This window comes from Hylobates moloch, unplaced genomic scaffold, assembly GCF_009828535.3.
Source record: "Hylobates moloch isolate HMO894 unplaced genomic scaffold, HMol_V3 SCAFFOLD_5, whole genome shotgun sequence".
Taxonomy (NCBI): domain Eukaryota; kingdom Metazoa; phylum Chordata; class Mammalia; order Primates; family Hylobatidae; genus Hylobates; species Hylobates moloch.
Genome location: NW_026652280.1, coordinates 5,935,652 through 5,955,409, shown reverse-complemented (window position 1 = coordinate 5,955,409; position 19,758 = coordinate 5,935,652). Strand labels below are relative to the sequence as shown.

Genomic DNA, 19,758 nt, shown 5'->3' with positions numbered 1-19,758 from the left:
TTGTCCCCAGGACACGGCAGAAAATGCACTCCAAAGTACAGCAGCCAATAACGTCTCAATGGCAACTGTCTGAGCTAATAAACATCAAATCCCTGTAGGAAGCAGAGACTGTTATTTTGTTATTACCAGGTATTCTCCCACTTCAGAACAATTATAACACTGTGGTGTCTCAAAAGGTCAGAGCTCTTTCCACCAACCCTCTGTAACCACTTATAAGACAGAGAAAGGTTAAGCTCTTCCTACATTTAAACAGTCTGCACATGGAACAGATGTGTGAAAGTGTGTGTATATAAAATAGGTGTATTTTTGAGTAGTTATTGTATACCAACCACTGAGTTAGACACTTAATAGCTTAGAAGAATACTTTAACACCTTAAATAATAATATTAATTAGGTAACATAATTTCCTGAATTCATAGGTGATAAAACTGACGCAGAGAGGTTAACAGTAACTTGCCCAAGGTCAGATCCCTGGTCAATGGCAGAAACATGATCCAAACCCTGTTCTGTGTCCACAGTCTGTGTTACAATAGAGTAAGAAATGTGCGAAACATATCACTAATTAATTATCTACTAGCCAGTAATTTATAATGCAGATTCAGATTCTCATGTTTGTTTTCATACTACTCCCAAGAGAAAAGCCTATTTATAAATTAGCAAGCAGGATACACTAGGGAATCACTATGGCTTCCCAATACTTGAAGTAATGGCTCAGCCTATGAGTCCCACGCTCAGCCTCCGCTCCCAGCCCTCCTTATAAGCAGGTCACTGGTGATGCAGGCACCTTCAATGAGACACATGTGTTCCTGCAAACCTGGAGTCAGAAATGAGCACTGAGAGGAGGAACAGAACGGGAAGAGCCATCTGCTGGCAGAGGCAGTGGCAGGGGCCTGCGCCTCAGGCTGGCAGGGGCAGAGGTCTCGAGGCTACTAATGGTTACTATACTGGCGATAGTTTCACAAGAGAAGCCACAGAGCATGGCTTTGCATCTATAAACATAGAGTGTGGCTCTGCTAGGAGACTACGAGCAAGCATATCCTTTATTAAATTCCTGTGCTCCTTAAGTCATTCAGAATAAATTCTGTTCTTGGAGACTCTAATCTTAACCTACCAATACACAAGACCATCTGCAAAATTCAGCAAAATACAATTTGAGGCTCACCATCCTTGGTTTCCAGTGACACTGTACCTGTAAGCATGGCCTTTAGACTCATAAAGACCTCATTCCAAACCCTGCTCAGCCATTTATTAACTGTATAACCATGGTCAAGTTCCGAACTCAGTAAAATACGGATACAAATAGCACTTGATAAGGCTTTGTGAGGATGAATGCAACTGATAATATTAACATTATACAGTAGTTGATTATGTATGCCAAGCTAAGTGTGTTAAGTACCCTCTATGCTTTATCTCAATAATAATATTCTATCTAAAGACTGCCAAGAGCATTGTCAAGCAGAATGTGGAGATGTGCCATGTTTGTAGACTGGAAGACCCAATATAGTGAAGATGTCCAATTACCCAAACTTATCTATTAAAGTTTCACACAGTCACAAGCATAATCCCAATAGGTACTTCAGAAAATGGTTTATAAATAATTAATACTTATATAAATAATAATATTGGCAAGATGATTCTAAACTCTGTATGAAAACGCTATGGACCTAAAATAGCCAAAACAATCTTGGAAAGGAAAAAAAAAAGTTGACTTCAAGACTTACTATAGAGCTACAGAAATCAAGACAGTGTGGCATTATTTATAAAGACACACAGATTGGCTGGGCGCGGTGGCTCACACCTGTAATCCCAGCACTTTGGGAGGCCAAGGTAGGTGGATCACCTGAGGGCAGGAGTCCGAGACCAGCCTGGCCAACATGGTGAAACACTATCCTACTAAAAATACAAAAATTAGCCAGGTGTGGTGGCAGGCATCTGTAATCCCGGCTACTCAGGAGGCTGAGGTGGGAGAATCACTTGAACCCCGAGGCAGAAGTTGCAGTGAGCTGAGATCGCACCACTGCACTCCAGTCTGGGCAACAGAGCGAGACTCCGTCTCAAAACAACAACAAAAAAGACACACAGATCAATAAAATGGAATATATTGGTTCAGAAATAGACCCACACTTTTACAAGCAATTGATTTTTGACAAAGTCATCAAAATGATTTGATGAGCAAAGAAAGTCTTTTCACAAATGGTACAAAAACAACTGGACATCCACACTGGGAAAGAACATCAACTTATCTTCCAACTTACACAAAACCGGTTAAGGACAGATAACAAACTGAAATGCAAAAGCTGAAACCATAACAATGGTAGGAAAAACAAAGAAGAATATCTTTATAACCTGGGATAGAAAAAGTTTTAAAACAGGAAAAAACAACCGGGAAATTTAAAATTGATTAGATTTCATCAAATGAGAAACACTAATTTGTAACACTTTCATAGTAAGTCATCAGATGTACAAAAGAGAAAACATGTACTAATAAGTACTAATAAATATGCTATAATGAATTATCTGCTCTGATTTTTCTAGGTAATTACCACTCAGAAAGGAGTATACTGTTTCTAATGCTTTACCTATTATAAATTCTTGGGGAGTATAATCTGAACTAGACACAGAAAAAAAATTAATATCAAGAAACTCGATAATATCAAGATAGAACAAAAAGTCACCTATTTTTGGAATTAAAACAATAAAAAGACGATAACATGATATATACAAAAACAACTGAAAAAAACTCAAAAACATTAAAGAAGAATTTCATAACGAGATCACCTGCACTTATCAGGTTCTGCTGTTAAAGAGCTAAACAATCTCATACCTCTAAGGCCCATAACTTGTTTTTCATACCCTTGATATTTTCTATTGTGTCTTACAGAGTAAGCACTGAATAGTGTTTTGTTTTGTTTTTTTTTTTAGACGGAGTCTTGCTCTGTCGCCCAGGCTGGAGTGCAGTGGTGCGATCTCAGCTCATTGCAAGCTCTGCCTCCTGGGCTCACGCCATTCCTCTGCCTCAGCCTCCCAAGTAGCTGGGACTACAGGCACCTGCCACCACACCCAGCTAATTTTTTGTATTTTTAGTAGAGATGGGGTTTCACCGTGTTAGCCAGAATGGTCTCAATCTCCTGACCTCATGATCCGCCCACCTCGGCCTCCCAAAGTGCTGGGATTATAAGTGTGAGCCACCATGCCCGGCCAGCACTGAGTAGTTTTTAATTGGTATTTTAATAGAAAGTATATTACAGAAAGTCTTTAGGATATAGAGCAAATCTAACAAAATATGGAAACATAATAAGAATTTGTTCACGAAGGCAACACAAAAATAAGTATTAATAAATGGAGAAAGATGCAGGATCTACATAAAAGCATTTCTCCAGGGTACTAGAGGGAAACTTAAACACAAGCATATCTCAGACATACTGCAGATTCAGTTCTAGACCACAGGAATAAAGCAAATATCACAAAAAAGCAAGTCACATAAATTTTCTGGTTTCCCAGTGCATATAAAAGTTATGTTTATACTATACTCTTTTAAATGTGCAATAGCATTATGTCTAAAAAATAATGTACATATTTTAATTCAAAAATACTTTATTGCTAATAAATGCTAATGACCATCTGAGCCTTCAGCAAAGCATTATCTTATTGCTCGTGGAAGGTCTTGCCTCAATGTTGATGGTTGATGACTGATCAGGATGGTGGTTGCTGAATGTGGCTGTGGCATTTTTTTAAACTTTTATTTTGGTTCGGGAGTGCATGTGGAGGTTTTTTACATAGGTAAACCGCATGTTGCAGGGGTTTGTAGAGATTATTTCATCACCCAGGTAATAAGCATAGTACCCAACAGGTAGTTTTTGGATCCTCACCTTCCTCCAACCCTCCACCCTCAAGTAGGACTTGGTGGTATCTGTTGTTCCCTTCTTTGTGTTCATACGTACTCTATGTGTAGCTTTCACTTATAAGGGGGAACATACGGTATTTTGTTTTCTGTTCATTAGTTCACTTAAGATAATGGCCTCTAGCTCCATCTATGTTGGTATAAAGGACATGGCTGCATAATATTGCATGGTGTACATGTACCACATTTTATCCAGTCTACCACTGATGGGCATTTAAGTTGATTCTATGTCTTTGCTATTGTGAATAGTGCTGTAGTGAACAGATACATGCATGTGTCTTTATGGTAGAATAACTTATAGTCCTTTGGGAACATACCCAATAATGGGTTTGCTGGGTCAAATGGTAATTCTCTTTGCAGTTCTCTGAGAAATTGCCAAACTGCTTTCCACAATGGCTGAACTAATTTACATTCACACCAGCAGTGTATAAGCATTCCCTTTTCTCCACAACCTTGTGAGCCTGTGTCATTTTTTTGAATTTTTAATAATAGCCATTCTGACTGGTATAAGATGGTATCTCACTGTGGTTTTGATTTGCACTTCTCTAATGATTAGTGATGTTGAGCATTTTATCATATGCTTCTTGGCAGCATGTATGTCTTCTTTTGAAAATTGTCTGTTCATGTCCTTTGCCTACTTTTTAATGGGGTTTTTTTTGCTTATAAATTTAAGTTCCTTACAGATGCTGGATATTAGACCTTTATGAAATGCACAGTTTGCAAATGTTTTCTCCCATTCGATAGGTGTCTGTTTACTTGGTTGATAGTTTCTTTTGCTGTGCAGAAGCTCTTTAGTTTAAGTAAGTCCCATTTGTCAAGTTTTGTTTTTGTTGCAATTATTTTTGGTGTCTTCATCATGAAATCTTTGCCAGTCCTATGTTCAGAATGGTATTTATTAGGTTATCTTCCAGGGTTTTTATAGCTTTAGGTTTTACATTTAAGTCTTTAATACATCTTGAGTTGATTTTTATATGTGGTGTAAGGAATTGGTCCAGCTTCAATCATCTGCATATGGCTAGCCAGTTATCCCTGCATCATTTATTGAATAGGACATCCTTTCCCCATTGCATGTTTTTGTCTCTTTGTTGAAGATCAGATGGTTGTAGGTGTGTGTGGCATTATTTCTGAGCACTCTATTCTGTTCCATTTGTCTATGTGTCTGTTTTTATGCAAGTACCATGCTGTTTTGGCTACTGTAGCCTTGTAATATAGTTTGAAGTCAGGAAATGTGATGCCTCTAGCTTTGCTCGTTTTGCTTAGGATTACCTTGACTATTTGGGCTCTTTTTTTGTTCCATATGAATTTTTAAATAGTTTTTATCTAATTCTGTGGAGAATGTCATTAGTAGTTTGATAGGAATAACATGGAATCTATAAATTACTTTAGGCAGTCTGGCTATTTTAACAATATTGATTCTTCCTATCCATCAGCATGAATGTTCTTCCATTTGTGTCATCTTGAATTTCACTGAGCAGTGTTTTGTAATTCTCACAGAATTATAAAATAGATCTCACAGAAGTCTTTCACCTCCCTGGTCAGCTGTATTCCTATTCATAGGTATTTTATTCTTTTTCTCTTAATTTAAGTTCTGGGATACATGTGCATGACGTACAGGTTTGTTACATAGGTAAACATGTGTCATGGTAGTTTGCTGCACCTATCAACCTATCACTTAGGTATTAAGCCCCACATGCCTTAGCTATTTATCCTGATGCTCTCTCTTTCCACACACACACTCCTCGACAGGCCCCAGTGTGTGTTGTTCCCCTAGGTATTTTATTCTTTTTGTGGCAATTGTGAATGTGAATGTGTTCTTGATTTGGCTGTCAGCATGGATGTTGTTGTTGTACAGAAATGCTACTAATTTTTGTACATTAATTTTGTATCCTGAAACTTTGGTGAAGTTGTTTATCAGATCAAAGAGCTTTTGAGCAGAGACTATGGGGGTTTTTAGGCATATAATCATTTTGCCTGCAAACAGGGATAGTTTGACTTCCTATTTGGATGCCTTTATTTCTTTGTCTTGTCTGATTGCTCTAGCCAGGACTTCCAGTACTATGTTGGAGTGATGAGAGAGGGCATCCTTGTCTTGTTCCAGTTTTCAAGGGGAATGCTTCCGGTTTTTGCCCATTCAGTATAATATTGGTATTGAAATAGACGGCTGTTACTATTTTGAAGTATGTTCCTTCAATGCCTAGTTTGTTGAAAGCTTTTATCATGAAGTAATGTTGAATTTTATCAAAAGCTTTTTCTGGATCTATTGATAATCACGTGGTTTTTGTTTTTAGTTTTATTTATGAGTCACATTTATCAATTTGCATATATTGAACCAACCTTGCATCCTGGGGATAAAACCTACTTGATCATGGTGGATTAGCTTTTTGATGTGCTGCTATATTCAGTTTGCTAGTATTTTGTTGAGGATTTTGGCATCTATGTTCATCAGGGATATTGGCCTGAAGTTTTCTTTTTAATTGTGTCTCTGCCAGGTTTTGGTATCAGGATGATGCTGGCCTCACAGAATGACTTAGAGAGGAGTCCCTCCACCTCAATTTTTTGGAATAGTTTCCCTGGGAATAGTACCAGCTTTTCTTTATACAGCTGGTAGAATTTGGCTGTGAGTCCTTCTGGTCTGGGGCTTTCTTTTGGTTGGCAGGCTTTTTATTACTGATTCAATTTTTGAACTCATTACTGATCTGTTCGGGGATTCAATTTCTTCCTGGTTCAGTCTTGGGAGGGTGTATGTGCCCAGGAATTTATCCATTACTTCTATGTTTTCTAGCTTTATGTGCATAGAGGTGTTCATAATAGTCTCAGGGTTTTTGTACTCCTCTAGGGTCAGTGGTAATGCCCCCTTTGTCATTTCTGATTGTATTTATTTGTATCTTCTCTATTTTTTATAACTCTAGCTAGCAGTCTTTTAATTTTTTTCAAAAAAACAACTCCTGAATTCATTAATATTTTGTACAATTTTTCATGTCTCAATTTCTTTTAGTTCAGCTCTGATTGTGGTTATCTCTTATCTTCTGCTAACTTTGGGGTTGATTTGCTCTTGGTTCTCTAGTTCCTCTAGTTGTGATGTTATATTGTTAATCTGAGATCTTTCTAACTTTTTGATGTGGGTGTTTAGTGCTATCAACTTCCTTCATAACACTGCCTTAGCTTCGTCGCAGAGATTTTGATATATTGTATCTTTGTTCTCATTAGTTTCAAATAATTTCTTTATTTCTGCCTCAATCATTTCCCAAAAAGTCACTCAGGAGCAAGTTGTTTAATTTCCATGTAATTGTATGGTTTTGAGTTATTTTCTTAGTATTGATTTCTATTTTTATTGTGCTGTGGTCCAAGAGCATGGTTGGTATGATTTTGGTTTTCTCTATTTTCATTTGCTGATGATTGTTTTATGTCTGGTTGTGTGGTCAATTTTGGAGTATGTGCCATGCACAGATGAGAAGAGCGTATAATCTGTTGTTTTGGGGTGAAGTGTTCTGTACATGGCTATTAGGTCCATTTGGTCAAGTGTCAAGTTCAGGTCCTGAATATCTTTGTTAGTTTTCTGCCTTGATGATCCAATACTGTTAGTGGGGTACTAAAGTCTCCCACTATTATTGTTTGGTTATCTAAGTCTCTTCATAGGTCTCTAAGAACTTGCTGTATGAATCTGGTACTCCTGTGTTGGGTGCATACACATTTAGGACAGTTAGGTCTTCGTGTTGAATTGAGCCCTTTATCATTATGTAATGCCCTTCTTTCTTAATTTTGATTTTTGTTGGTTTAAAGTCTGTTTCGTCTGAAATTGGAATAGTAACCCCTGCTTTTTTTCTCTTTTCTGTTTGCTTGGTAGATTTTTCTCATTCTACATCCCTTGGGTCTATAGGTGTCACTGCATGTGAGATGGGTGTCCTGAAGACAGCAAACCATTGGGTCTTCCTTCTCTAAACCCATTTGTCACTCTGTGCCTTTTAATTGGGCAATTTAGCCTGATTATATTCAAGATTTGTGTTGCTGTGTCTAGATCTGTTGCTGCCATCGTGTTGTTAGCAGTTACTATGTATATTTGTGTAGTTGCTTTATGGTGTCACTGGTCTATGTACTTAGTGTGTTTTTGTAGTGGTCAGTAATAGTCTTTCATGTTTACAACTACCTTGAGGACCTCTTGTAAGGCAGGTCTGGTGGTATCAAAATCTCTTAGCATTTGCTTGTCTGAAAAGGATCTTATTTCTCTTTCCCTTATGAAGCTTCATTTGGGTGGATATCAAATTCTTAGTTGAAAATTATTTTCTTTAAGAATTCTGACTAAAGGCCCCCATTCTTTTCTGTAGGGTTTCTGCTAAAAGGTCCACTGTTAGTTTGATGAAGTTCCCTTTGTAGGTAACATGCCCCTTCCCCCAGCTGCCTTTAATGTTTTTTCTTTCATTTTGACCTTGGAGAATCTGATAACTACGTGTCTTGGGGATGGTCTTCTTGTGTAGTGTTTCACAAGGGTTCTCTGCACTTCCTGAATTTGAATGTTGGCCTCTCTAGAGAGGTTGAGGGAATTTTCACAGACCTTATCATAAAATATGTTTTTCAAGTTGTTTGCTTTCTCTCCATGTCTTTCAGGGATGCTGATGCATCGTAGATTTGGTCTCTTTAATCCCATGTTTCTTGGAGATTTTTTTCATTCTTCTTCATTGTTTTTTCCTTATTTTTGTCTGACTGAGTTCTTTTGTAGAGCTGGTCTTTAAGCTCAGATTCTTTCCTCACGCTTGGTTGATTCTGTTGTTAATACTTGTGACTGTATTCTGAAATTCTTGAAGTGAGTTTTTCAGCTACATCAGCTCAGTTTGGTTCTTTCTTAAATGGCCATTTCATTTTCCATCTTCTGTATCATTTTATTGTAGTCCTTAGATTTCTTGAATTGGGTTTTGACATTCTTCTGAATGTTGATGATTTTTGTTCTTATCCATATTCTGAATAACATTTCTGTCATTTCAGTCATTTCAGCCTGGTTAAGAACCATTGTGGGGGAACTAGTGTGGTCGTTTGGAGGTAAGAAGACACTCTGGCTTCCTGAGTTGCCAGAGTTCTTGCAATGGTTCTTTCTCATCTGTGTGGGCTGATGTTTCTTCAATCTTTGAAGTTGCTGTCCTTTGGATAGGTGTATGTTTTTGCTTTTATCTTTGATGTCCCTGGGGGTTTGATTGTGATGTAAGGTAGACTGAGTTGACTGGTTTCATTTCTAGTAGATTTTGTGGGGGCTAACGCTCAGCTCAGCACCCTTAGGCTGCATGTTTTAACTCTGGAAGACTGATATCACGACCCCAACTTTGTTCTTTGACCCCCCTGACGATGGAAACCTGCTGTGTCAGAAGAGCCAAAGTGTTCCCAGAATGCTGGTCACAACACTCTGATGGGTGGTGCCAGATAAAGCATCATGTGGTGGTCATGTGGTGGCAGCAGGATCCATGCTTGCTTCCATGGGCGAGCAGCAGCAGCACAGCAGGGTGCATGCTTGTCAGCTGGGACACAGGGATGGTGGGCCCAGAGAAGGGGGTGGGGCAGAGAAGGGGACAGGCTGCTAGGGTCCATACACACATTCAAACCCACAGCTGTATTGGCACAGGGGCAGGGTGCTGGTAGGCGTAGAGCTGGCGACTTCCGTGCATGTGTTCATACCAGCAGAAGTGGCAACACAGGGTGGGGGCAGGCCTGCTGTTGTCCATGCACATGTTTGTGCCAGCAATGCACATGGACAACAGCAACAGGCGGGTGGTGGGTGTGCTCATGCCAGCAGCAATAGCATGGTGGAGCGCACATATACCCACATGCTGGAAAGAAAGGTAAGGCGAGGTTCACTCACACACGTGTGCCGGCAAAACAATGCGGGGGTGGCTGCAGACAAGTGCATGCTAGCAAAGTGGTATAGGATAGTCTGCAATGAGGAATGAATGCATGTGGCTGGTGCGTGTCAGCGAGGGCCACTCTGCTGGTGCTCTCTGATGGTCAGGTGTCGTCTGCCAGTGCAGGAGCTATGATGTGGGTCCAAGACATGGTTGGGCTTCCAAGACAGCACTGCAAGCAGGCACAGCCAAGCTGGGACCCTGGGAGAGGCCAGTAGACATAAGGGTGCTCAGGTGAGTCTGGCCTCATTTCATGGGCAAGATCACCCTGCTCCGTTCATGAAACCACTTTCCCTGCTCATCTGTAAGAAGCAACTCCTCATCCATTCAAGTTTTATCATGAGATTAAAGCAATTTAGTCACAGCAGGCCCCACTTCTAACTGTAGTTCTCTTGCTATTTCCACCACATCTGCAGTTTCTTCCTCAAGTGAAGTCTTGAACCTCTCAAAGTCATCCATGAGGGTTAGAATCAACTTCTTCCAAACTCCTGTTAATGTTGATATTTTGGCCTCCTCCCTTGAATCATGTGCGTTCTTAATGGCATCTAGAATAGTGAATCCTTTCTGAAAGGTTTTCAATGGACTTTGCCCAGATCCATCAAATGAATCACCATCTCTGGAAACTATAGACTTATAAAACTATAGACTTTTGTAAAAAGACAAGAGAGAGACAAAAGAGAGACTATAGACTTATAAAATGTATTGCTTAAATAAGACTTAATGGCTGAAATTACCCTTCATGGATTACAGAATGGATGTTGCATTAGCAGGCATGAAAACAACATTAATCTTTTTGTACATCTCCATCAGAGCTCTTGCATGACTAGATGTATTCTCAATGAGCAGTAATACCTTGAAAGAAATTGATATAGTCTAGATATGTATCTCTGCCAAAATTTCATGTTGAAATGTAATCTCCAGTGTTAGAGGTAGGGCCTGGTGGGAGCTGACTGTATTGGAGGACAGATTTCTCACGAATGCCTTAGTGTCACCCTCTTGGTACTATTCTCATGATGGTGAGTGAATTCTTGCAAAATCTGGTTGTTTAAAACTATGTGGCCTCAGGCCGGGCGCGGTGGCTCACGCTTGTAATCCCAGCACTTTGGGAGGCCGAGGCGGGCGGATCACGAGGTCAGGAGATCGAGACCATGGTGAAACCCCGTCTCTACTAAAAATACAAAAATTAGCCGGGCGTGGTGGCGGGCGCCTGTAGTTCCAGCTACTCGGAGAGGCTGAGGCAGGAGAATGGCGTGAACCCGGGAGGCGGAGCTTGCAGTGAGCGGAGATCGCGCCACCGCACTCCAGCCTGGGTGAAAGAGCGAGACTCCGTCTCAAAAAAAAAAAAAAAAAAAAAAGTATGTGGCCTCTCCCCTCCTTACTCTTGCTCTAGCTTTTGCCATGTGATGTGCCTACTCCCCACTTCGCCTTCCACCATGATTGTAAGCTTCCTGAGGCCTCTTTAAAAGCTGATGCCATTCTATATCCTGTACAGCCTACAGAACCTCAAGCCAATAAAATATCTTTTCTTTATAAATTACCTAATCCCGAGTATTTCTTTACAGCAATGTGAGAACAGACTAATACAGGAATCTTGCTTTCTGAGAAGTGGGTCTCAATAGTGGACTTTTTCAGTAAACCATGCTGTAAACAGATATGCTGTCATCTAGGCTGTGTTGTCCCATTTATACAGCAGAGACAAAGTAGATTTAGCAGCCTCCTTAAGATCCCTAGGATTTCAGAATGGTAAAAGAGGATTGGCTTGAACTTAAAGTAAACAGCTGCATTAGCCATGAACAAGAAAGTCAACCTGTCCTTTGAAGCCAGGCAGTGACTTCTCTTCTCTAGCATGAAAGTCCTTGATAGCAGCTCCTTCCCATAGAAGACTGTCTCATCTAAATTGAGAATCCGTTGTTTAGTGTAGCCACCTTCATCAATGATCTTAACTAGATCTTCCGGAGAACTTGCTGCAACTTCGCCTCAGCACTTGCTGCTGTACCTTGCACTTCTATGCTGTAGATATTTCTTGTTTTCTTAAACTTTATAATCCAACCTCTGTTAGCTTCAAACTTTTCTTCTGCAGCTTCCTACCTTTTATCAGCATTCACAGAATAAAAGGGAGTTAGGTCCTTGCTCTGGATTACGTATTGGCTTAAGGGAATATTGTGGCCAGCTGGATCTTCCATTCGACAACTAAAACTTTCTTCATACCAGCCATAAGGCTGTTTTGATTTTTTATCATTTGTATGTTCACTGGAGTGGCACTTTAATTTCCTTCAAAAACTTTTCCTTTGTATTAATGACTTGGCTGTTTGGTGCAAGAGGCCTAGCTTTCAATCTCTCTTAGCTTTTAACATGCCTTCCTCACTAAACTTAATCACTTCTAGCTTTTGATGTAAAGTGAGAGACATGCAACTCTTCCTTTCACTTGAATGCTTAGAGGCCACTGTAGGATTATTAACCGGCCTAATTTCAACATTCTTTTTTACCAGGGAACAGAAGGGCCTGAGGAGAGGGAGAGGGACGGGTGAAGAGCTGGCCAGTGAAGTAGTCAGAACACATACAACAGTTATCTACTAGGTTTGTCATCTTACATGGGCACTGTCTGAGGTGCCCCAAAACAGTTACAATAGTAACATCAAAGATCTCTGATCACAAATCATCAGAACAGATATAATAATAATAATGAGAAAGTTTAAAATATTGGGAATTACCAACATGTGACATAGAAATTCAAAGTGAGTACATGCCATTAGAAAACCGGCACCAATAGATGTGCTCCATGCAGAGGTGCCACGAACTTTGGAGTTGTAAAAACTACAATATCTTAGACTTCCAGATCCAACATGGTAGCATAGAAGCAAGCTGGATTCACTTCCCTCAACAGAAAACCAAAACAAATGCACAATGCTAAGATTATCACCAGAAATATTCCAGAACTCAAATACAAGAATGAGATAGTTCCTGAGGCCACAGAGAAGTGAAAGACCCTGAGCAGATGGTAATAGAATTGGATTTCACATCTGTGACACCCCTCCCCCATTCTACCCATAACCAAGGGCATAGAAAATTTCCCTGCAACTCATGGTCTCCACAATGCAAACCATGAGATTAAGGTGGACAACCAGCTTCCCCACCATCCTGGGTTCCCTGGCAGGAGACCTGCCCCTACTTTAAGCCATGGGAAGTACTGAGAGTGCCTGAAGAGAGAAATATCCTTGAGGACAGGCAAAATCAAAGTGGAGAGGTGAGACTATCATCCCCAGCCCTGGAAATGCAGCTCAGTAACTCAGACAAAGGAGATGCCAAATCACTGTGGCTGTTCAGTAGCACCACACTACAGGACGGATGTTCCACTGGTTCCTGGGCACAAACCCCTAGCCAGCCTTCTCACACTGCCAGGATATACTCTTTGGGGCCTCCTGCATCTGAGACAAGTAGTACTCCAATTAGTTACTACAGCCAAGGTGAAAATGGGCTTAAGGCACAACCTAGAGCCAAAAAGGAGCCAGCAACTTGGCAGTAAATAATCTCTAAGCAAATATATCCCATAAAAAAACAAAAGAAGCCAGACAGAGAAGACTGGAATAAATAACTAATCATTCAATGGAAAGATATAGCCATATAGCCACAAGAAAGAAGAGCAAACAGGGAACCATAATCTCCCAAAGCAAAAAAAAAAAAAAAACACACACACACAAAAAAAACAAACAACAACAAAAAACAGTAACTGACCCTAACAAGATGGCGATATGTGAGCTTTCTGACCAATAATTCAAAATGGTAGTTTTAAGGAAACTCAGTGATCTCCAAGATAACACAGAAAAGCAATTCAGGAAAATAAACATGTTGATAAACCAGGAAAGCTGAGAAAAGACACAGACCCTCTGAAAGAAGTGGATTACTCCCGCAGGATACAGGACACACACCAAATACTGTGAGTACCCAAGCTATGGAAGTAGGAAAGGGGAATCACCCACCCCAAAAACACACCCTCATTGGAGAACCTGAAGGTCTAGATCACGGGAGAACATTCATGGGTCCTTAGTCAATTTAGAGAGCCGAGTGAAATAGTGGGGCAGAGGAAGCAGTGGGAAAAGCCCTGTGGGCTCTCTGGATCCACAAGGAAGCCATTTCTGCCTTGCCTAGGAAGGATCCTTGGGGAGGGCTGCCAGAGGAACTGGGAAAAGACCAAAAGGAAAAGGAAACCTCCAGCTAAACTTTGTAACAATTCCAACTGAACACAATGTCTCCTGGCCAGAACTTGGAGGAGGGTGTGAATCCAGTGTGCAGACTCCACAGGTGGGGAGGCACAAAAGCCCTCCTTGCTTTCACAGTTGAGAGGCAGGTAGGCTGGGGCAAGTTCTCAGCCCTGCATAGCCACGGCCTGGAAACAGACTTGGTGCTGTTGCGGGGGTGGGGGATTGGGGGGATGGGGGGTGCGGTGGAAGCGAAAGCAGCCTTTTAAGTTGCATGGGAGCTGGGTGAGGCCTGTGACTGTTGGCTTCGCCCCGCTTCCCTGACAACCTGCATGACACAGCAGAGGCAGCCATAATCTTCCTGGAAACATAGCTCCATTGATGTGGGAACCACACGTCCATCCCCCACAGCAGCCACAGCAAGACCCACCCAAGAAGAGTCTGAGCTCAGACACGCCTAGCCCTGTCTCCACCTGATGGTCCTTCCCTGCCCATCCTGGTAGCTGAAAACAAAGAGCATATACTCTTGGGAGTTCTAGGGCCCCACCTACCGCCTGATCCTCCCTATACTACTACAGCTGATGCTCTCTTAAAAGCACAACCTCCTGGCAGAAGGCCAACTAGCACAAAAATAGTGCAATAAACAAAATTACAACTAAGGACCCTTGCAGAGTCCACTTCACTCCCTTGCCACCTCCACTGGAACAGGAGCTGGTATCCATGACTGAGAGACCTGCAGACAGTTCACATCACAGGACTCTGTGCAGACACCCTCTCCTCCCCCCAGTACCAGCCTGGAGCAGGTAGACCTACTGGATGGCTAGATCCAGAAGAGAGATAACAATCACTACAGCTTAGCCCTCAGGAAACCACATCCCTAGGAAAACAGGGAGAGTACTACATCAAGAGAACACCCCATGGGACAAAAGAATCTGAACAGCAGCCTTGAACCCTAGACCTTCCTTCTAACATAGCCTACCCAAATGAGAAAGAACCAGAAAAACAATTCTGGTAATATGACAAAACAAGGCTAATATCCCCCAAAAATCACACTAGCTTACCAGCAATAAATCCAAACCAAGAAGAAATCCTTGATTTACCTGAAAAGGAATCCAGAAGGTCAGTTATTAAGCTAATCAAGGAGGCACCAGAGAAAGGTGAAGTCCAATTTAAGGAAACCAAAAAAAGATACAAGAAATGAGGGGGGAAATCTTCAGTGAAATTGACAGCATAAATAAAAAACAATCAGAACTTCAGGAAATAATGAGCGCACTTAGAGAAATGCAAAATGCTCAGGAAAGTCTCAGCAATAGAATTAAACATGGCAGAAGAAAGAACTTCAGAGCTCAAAGACAAGGTTTTTGAATTAACCCAATCTAACAAAGACACAGAAAAAAGAATATGAAAAAATGAACAAAGCCTCCAAGAAGTTTGAAGTTATGTCAAATGACCAAACCCAAGAATAACTGGCATTCCTGGGGAAGAAGAGAAATCTAAAAGCTTGGAAAACATATTTGGGGGAATAATTGGGGAAACTTCACTGGCCTTGCTAGGGACCTAGACATTCAAATATAAGAAGCTCAAAGAACACCTGGGAAATTCATCGCAAAAAGATCACCATCTAGGCACACTGTCATCAGATTATCTAAAGTTAAGACAAAGTAGGCCAGGTGTGGTGGCTCACACCTGTAATCCCAGCACGTTGGGAGGCCGAGGTGGGCAGATCACTTGAGGCCAGGAGTTCAAGACTAGCTTGGCCAACGTAGCAGAACCCCATCTATACTAAAAATACAAAAATTAGCTGGGCGTGGTGGCACATGCCTTTAGTCCCAGCTATTCAGGACGCTGAGGGCAGGAGAATCACTTGAACCCAGGAGGTGAAGGTTGCACTGAGCCAAGATCACACCACTGCACTCCAGTATGGGCCAACATTGAGACTCCATCCCAAAGAAAAAAAAAAAAAAGTTAAGACAAAGGAAAGAATCTTAAGAGCTGTGAGGCAAAAGCACCAGGTAACCTATAAAAATCTATCAGATTAACAACAGATTTCTCAGCGGAAATTCTACAAGCTAGAAGGGATTGGGGCCCTATGTTAAGCCTCCTTAAACAAAACAACTATCAGCCAAAAATTTTGTATCCAGCAAAACTAAGCTTCATAAATGAAAGAAAGATACAGTCTTTTTCAGATAAACTAATGCTGAGAGAATTTGCCACTATCAAGCTAGCACTACAAGAACTGCCAAAAGGAGGGCTAAATCTTGAAACAAATCCTGGAAACACATAAAACAAAACCTCTAAAAGCATAAATCTCACAGGACCTATAAAACAAAAATACAATTAAAAAAAAGGTATACAGGCAAAAAATAGCACAGTGAATGGAATAGTACCTTACATCCCAATACTAACATTGATTGAATGTGGCCTAAATGCTCCATTTAAAAGATACAGAATGGCAGAACAGATAATTCATCAACCAACTATTTTCTGCTTTCAAGAAACTCACCTAACACATAAGGACTCACATAAACTTAAGGTAAAGGGGTGGGAAAATACATTCCATGCAAATGGACACCAACAGCGAGCAAGAGTAGCTATTCTTGTATCATACAAAACAAACTTTACAGCAACAGCAGTTTAAAAAGACAAAGGGGGACATTATGTAATGATAAAAGGCTTTGTCCAACAGGAAAATATCACAGTCCTAAATATACATGCACCTAACACTGGAGCTCCCAAATTTATAAAATAATTGCTACTAGACCTAAGAAATGAGATACACAGCAACACAATAACAGTGGGAAACTTCAATACTCCACCGACAGCTCTAGATAGGTCATCAAGACAGAAAGTCCACAAAGAAACAATGGATTTAAACTATACCCTGGAACAAATGGACATAACAGATATTTACAGAACATTCTACCCAGCAACCGCAGAATATACATCTATTCATCAGTGCATGGAACTTTCTCCAAGATAGGCCATATGATAGGCCACAAAACAAGTCTCAATGAATTTAAGAAAACTGAAATTATATCAGGTACTCTCTCAGACTACAGTGGAATAAAACTGGAAATCAACTCCAAAAGGAACCTTCAAAACCACACAAATACATGGAAATTAAATAACCTGCTCCTGAGTGAGCACTGGGTCAACAATAAAATCAAGATGGAAATTTAAAAATTATTTGAACTGAATGACAAAATGAGACAAGCTATCAAACCTCTAGGATACAGCAAAAGCGGTGCTAAGAGGAAAGTTCATAGCCCTAAATCCCTATATCAAAAAGTCTGAAAAAGCACAAATAGACAATCTAAGGTCATACCTCAAGGAACTAGAGACAAAAGAACAAACCAAACCCAAACTCAGCAGAATAAGGGAAATACCCCAGATCAGAGCAGAACTAAATGAAATTGAAACAAAAAAAATACAAAAGATAAATGAAACAAAATGGTGGTTCTTTGAAAAAATGAAAAAAATTGATAGACCATTAGCAAGATTAATCAAGAAGAGAGAAAATCCAAATAAGAACAATTAGAAATGAAATGGGAGATATTACAACTGGCATCACAGAAATAGAAAAGATCATTCAAGGCTACTATGAACACCTTTATGCACATAAACTAGAAAACCTAGGCAAGATGGATAAATTCCTGGAAAGATACAACCCTCCTAGCTTAAATCAGGAAGAATTAGATACCCTGAACAGAGCAGTAACAAGCAGTGAGATTGAAATGGTAATTTAAAAATTACCACCAACAAAAAAGTCCAGGGCCAGATGGATTCACAGTTGAATTCTACCAGACATTCAAAGAATTGGTACCAGTCCTATTGACACTATTCCACAAGATAGAGAAAGAAAGAATCCTCCCCAGATCATTCTATGAAGCCAGTATCACCCTCATACTAAAACCAGGATAGGACATAACCAATAAAGAAAACTAAAGACCAATATCCCTGATGAACAAAGATGCAAAAATCCTTAATAAAATACTAACTAACTGAATCCAACAACATAGAAAAAAGGTAATCCACTATGATCAAGTGGGTTTCATACCAGGGATGCAAGGATGGTTTTACATAATGCAAGCCAATAAATGTGACACACCACATAAACAGAATTACAAATAAAAATCACATGATCATCTCAATAGATGCTGTAAAAGCATTTGACAAAATGCAGCATTGCTTTACGATTAGAGCTCTCAGCAAAATCAGCATACAAAGGACAAACCTCAATGTAATAAAAGCCTACAAGGAAAACTACAAAACACTGCTGAAAGAAATCATAGATGACACAAACAAATGAAAACACATCCCATGCTCATGGACGGGTAGAATCAATATTATGAAAATGACCATAATGCCAAAAGCAATCTATAAATTCAATACAATTCCCATCAAAATACCACCATAATTCTTCACATAACAAGAAAAAACAATCCTAAAATTCATATGGAAACAAAAAAGAGCCCACATAGCCAAAGCAAGACTAAGCAAAAAGAACAAATCTGGCGACAACACATTAACCTGATTTCAAACTGTACTATAAGGCCATAGTCACCAAAACAGCATGGTACTGGTATAAAAATAGGCACATAGACCAGTGGAACAGAATAGAGAATCCAGAAACAAACCCAAATACTTACAGTCAATTGATCTTGAACAAAGCAAACAAAAACATACAGTGGGGAAAGGACACCCTATTCAACAAATGTGCTGGGATAATTGGCAAGTCACATGTAGGAGAATGAAACTGGATCCTCATCTCCTGCCTTATACAAAAATCAACTCAAGATGAATCAAAGACTTAAACCCAAGGTGTGAAACTATAAAAACTCTAGAAGATAACACTGGAAAAACCCTTCTAGACATTGGCTTAGTCAAGGATTTCATGACCAAGAACTCAAAAGGAAATGCAATAAAAATAAAGATAAATAGCTAGGACTTAATTAAACTAAAGAGCTTTTTCACGGCAAAAGAACAGTTAGTAAACAGACAACCTACAGAGCGGGAGAAAATCTTCACCATCTATACATCTGACAAAGGACTAACATCCAGAATCTACAAAAATTCAAACAAATTAGCAAGAAAAAAACAATCCCATCAAAAAATGGGCTAAGGATATGAATAGACAATTCTCAAAAGAAGATATACAAATGGCCAATAAACACAAAAAAAATGCTCAGCATCACTAATGATCAGGGTAGTACAAATCAAAACCACAATGCGATAACACCTTACTCCTGCAAGAATGGCCATAACCAAAAAATCAAAACATAACAGATGTTGGCATGGATGTGGCACAAAGGGAAAACTCCTATACTGCTGAAGGGAATGTAAACTAGTACAACCACTATGGAAAATAGTGTGGAGACTCCTTAAAGAACTAAAAATGTAGAACTACAATTTCATCCAGCAATTCCATTACTGGGTATCTACCTAGAGGAAAATAAGTCATTATACAAAAAAGATACTTGCTCATGCATTTTTATAGCAGCAAAGTTCACAACTGCAAAAATGTGGAACCCACCCAAATGCCTATCAATCAACAAATGGATAAAGAAACTGTGGTGTATATGTATATAATGGAATACTACTCAGCATAAAAAGGGATGAATCAATGGCATTTGCAGCAACCTGGATTGGACTGGAGACTTATTCTAAGTGAAGTAACTCAGGAATGGAAAACCAAACATCATATGTTTTCACTCATAAGTGGGAACTAAGCTACGAGGATGCAAAGGTGTAATGACACAATGGACTTTCGGGACTCAAA

At 40.0% G+C, this 19,758-nt stretch overlaps 1 protein-coding gene across 2 annotated transcripts in view; it reads right to left on the bottom strand.

The window, feature by feature from the left end:
• Positions 1-19,758, bottom strand: part of FBXO15 (F-box protein 15) — a 75,949-nt gene that overhangs the window by 11,336 nt on the left and 44,855 nt on the right. The window lies entirely within an intron of this gene.